Source organism: Canis lupus, chromosome X (assembly GCF_003254725.2).
Source record: "Canis lupus dingo isolate Sandy chromosome X, ASM325472v2, whole genome shotgun sequence".
In the NCBI taxonomy this organism is placed as follows: domain Eukaryota; kingdom Metazoa; phylum Chordata; class Mammalia; order Carnivora; family Canidae; genus Canis; species Canis lupus.
In genome coordinates, this window is record NC_064281.1 from 32,268,986 (window position 1) to 32,272,518 (window position 3,533).

At 38.6% G+C, this 3,533-nt stretch overlaps 1 non-coding gene across 1 annotated transcript; it reads left to right on the forward strand.

The window, feature by feature from the left end:
* Positions 1 to 370: 370 nt before the first annotated feature.
* Positions 371 to 495, forward strand: LOC112656089 (small nucleolar RNA SNORA77). Its single transcript, XR_003134100.1, has one exon. It is a non-coding gene; the product is annotated as a small nucleolar RNA SNORA77 (small nucleolar RNA).
* The last annotated feature ends 3,038 nt before the right edge of the window (positions 496 to 3,533 follow it).

The window sequence follows — 3,533 nt, forward strand, 5'->3', positions numbered from 1 at the left end:
TATATAGAGTATACATTGCTGCCTTTAATTTGAACTAAACTATCTTTTGCAAGCTCCGCAAGGTGACTCTTCATTCCAGAATTTAAAAAACAAACAAGCCTAAATTAATTTTCTCTCTATACATCCAGATTTTATAAACTTTAATCTTGTACTCATGTTAGGATCTGTCTTTGAAGACTGAAGAGTGTTCTTACTTAGAAAGCTTACCCAATCAAAAAAAAAAAAAAAAAAGCTTACCCAGTACAGTTCTCCAGCCCCTCAATTATACAAATTGCTGTTACTGAAGATGTTTCCAGTACTGCTAATGTCCTACTTGAAGTCTGTGATCAAAACTGAACAAGGAAATGTATGTGGAAAAAAATCAGTGTGTACAGATTCACTCTGTATCCAGCTGTAGCCCCAGGTGGGTGCTTTTTCTGTCTGCCACAGAGACATCCCCAAGTGTTGTAACCACCTTGACCTGTCAGGGCAGTGCAACCCTCTGGGGACTCAGGGAAAAGAAGAAATATAAATCACTGTAGATTTCTATTGGGTACTATGACATGTGGAAGCTTACATTTTGAGAGAGATACTGCCTTGCCCAGACCAAGTCCAGAGCATATGATTTCATTCATTAGACAATTGGTTTGTTCACTTGTTAAATCATTCATCTTTTAAGATCTAATATTTATTGAGCTGCTACTGTGTGTTGTTCCCTGATCTGGGTGTTGTTGAAACAATGGTGACCTTGCCTTCATGGCATTTATGGTATAGGTAGTTATATGTCTTTCTCTTTCTGAAAGAAAATTTAATTGGCTAGCACTCGTGTATTTAGAGCACTGTGTGTTAGAGGGCTGTTAAAAATGCATATCCTAATAATGATAAGGAAGAGAGGGAGCAAAGTTACTTAGCATTAGTAGCAGAGATATCCAGGTATTGTTAAACTTCATGTCCAAAAAAGTTTTAGGTGTAAGAACACTCATGAGGACCCATAGTCGCTTTTCTTTGAGTCCATACTCCTAATTTTATTGTGTTTAAGGACTCTTTTTAAAAGCAAAATAAGATTCATATCCATCCCCCCCACACACACACAGAATAATGTTTGTCATACCTATATAAGAAGGCCCAAAATAAGGAAAATTCCTGGTAATGAATAAGGTTTTGTCTTATGTACCTCAGAATTATCCCCTCCATGAAAAAAGAACCTGGAATATTTATGTACCAACTACTGTTCCTCCTTGTATGAGGGCAGTTCCTATGGGCATTAACTCTCCAGCCCTTCTGACCTGTCATCCATGAACTGAGCTCACTCCTGCAGACAGAGAAAACTCTAAGGCAGAAAGCACAGGAACTATCTTCAGATAACCCCAGGGTAGGTCTGGGTATATTGGTATTTGCCAGCAACATATTTTAAAGTAAATTTTTATTTTCTTAATCACAAGAGTATTTATAAACTTATGAGAACAGCAGTCCATTGTGAGCCATTCTTCAGTCTTCAGACAACACTCTACCAAGGTCTACGACCCAAAATTAGGACTATTGTTCTATATAATTCGAGAAACAAATGTTATAAGAAAATGGAAATATTTCTCTTCTTAAAACATAATAGAGAAAAAAATCACATTGCACACTTAATTCTTTAGAGGATAATCCTATTCCTTCAAGCATTTTTGCAACTAAACTCTGCCTTAGAGGATGTAAAATAAGATGTGGTACCTTTATGTAGGGCAGCTCCTACCACCAAGGTTTTTGCTATTCAATTTTCTCCTATACTGGTTCTTCCACATTCCCCTTTGGGTCAAACTGACCATTTGATAAGTAGTAAGAGGTCACTGGAGTCATTGCTAGTCTAGAACTTTCCACAAAAAAGTCACAGCCTCTAGCCACATGTGACAGAGGAATCATTATGGTCCTTCTAGAATAAAAAATACAACTGGGTTATTGGATATTTGAACCACATGTGCTCAATCATAAAATAACTGTATTAAGGACCATGGCACTTTGAGCTCATTTCTGTAAGAATTGAGCTTGAGTCTATTGGAGGCTAGAAAATACTGAAAGCAGGCCATATTTTTTTTCTTTTTGCCATATCACCCCTACTTCTCACTCCTAGACTAAAAAATGGCAGTGGGTACTTCTGAGTCACATTTAAAGTGTTGGTTTAGTTAATCCACGTGGTGGGTATATCCATTAGGCAATTATTTGAGACCTATTATGTGCACCAAACAGTTTAAAGGGGGAAGAGGGAAGAAAGTATTGTCAAGACCTCACAAAATTACATTCTTATTGAAAATAAGCATAGCTGAATTGACCAAGGAACAACAGATTGGGAATGGGGGGCTAAATAACTTTCTAGAAAACTACTTTTAGTTCTACAAGGAAAGGCAATCCAAATCTCTTCTCTATCTTGACAATGAAATATTGATCTTTCCAAATGAAGGATAGATGACCATGTCTACATATGGAAATGCCACCTATAAAACAGAAGCACAATATCAAAATCAAGAGTAATAAAAAAAGTGTGATGTTCTAACCAGCACATGAGAGGAGAGCCTGCCCAATGTAATCTCCCTTGTCCTATCCATGGCTAGAGGCTTGGCAGCCCACTGAGGAAAAGTACTGTTTATTCTCAAACAATAGTCTTTCACAATTTTTAAAACTTTAAACTCGTCTTCTAATAGAAACTGAGCAAGCAGAGACTATTCCGTGTAGCTGAATAGGAGAAAACTGGCCTTGCCAAAGGTTAGGACAGTCCCAAGAAAGCTGAGCTGGAGGCAGGTGGTGTTAGTGTGCTACTATGGAATCACAACAGCTTTTTCCTGCTTCTGGCTGTACTTCTCTGTTCTCACATTACTTAAACTGGGAGAGGCCTCAAGAAAGTACATAGCCCAGGGTCCTGTTTATACTCCATTTACTAAAGATGACTGAGGTTACTATGGGATACAGTTGAGAGTCAGATCTGACTTTAATCTAGTTTTCAGATCATCTTGGGCAAATAATTTATAATCTGTATTTCAGTTTTCTCATGCTGGAAAATTATAAAGAAGCAATTCCTACTTCACAGAATTGTGAGGCTTAGTGAGAATGCAGGAAAAAAGTTAGTCTGGACTCATCACATCTTTCATTTATTATCTGGTCACAGCACTGGGACTGGCTCCCTGGTCACCTCTATCACTGGGACTAGTCCCTGTGGAAACTCTGAGCTTAAAGCACTATAATTCATTCCTGAGGAAGTTTATCTAACACATATATTCTCTGTAAGGCACATCACAGCCTTCTTGAACTTAGGAACATTGGCAGTTCTTCAGCACTACACTTGGGGACAACTTTAAATGGCTAAATCACCAAAAAAGAACAAAAGGGGGCAAAAAACTTGGTTTAGAACAGACCATGAAAAGACTTCTTTACAGTATGAAAGCTGAATCAAGAAGGCAGAAGGGGGGATGCCTGGGTGGCTCATTAGTTGAGCATCTGCCTTTGGCCCAGGGCGTGATCCTGGAGTACCAGGATCAAGTCCCACATCGGGCTCCCTGCATGGGGCCTGCTTCTCTCTC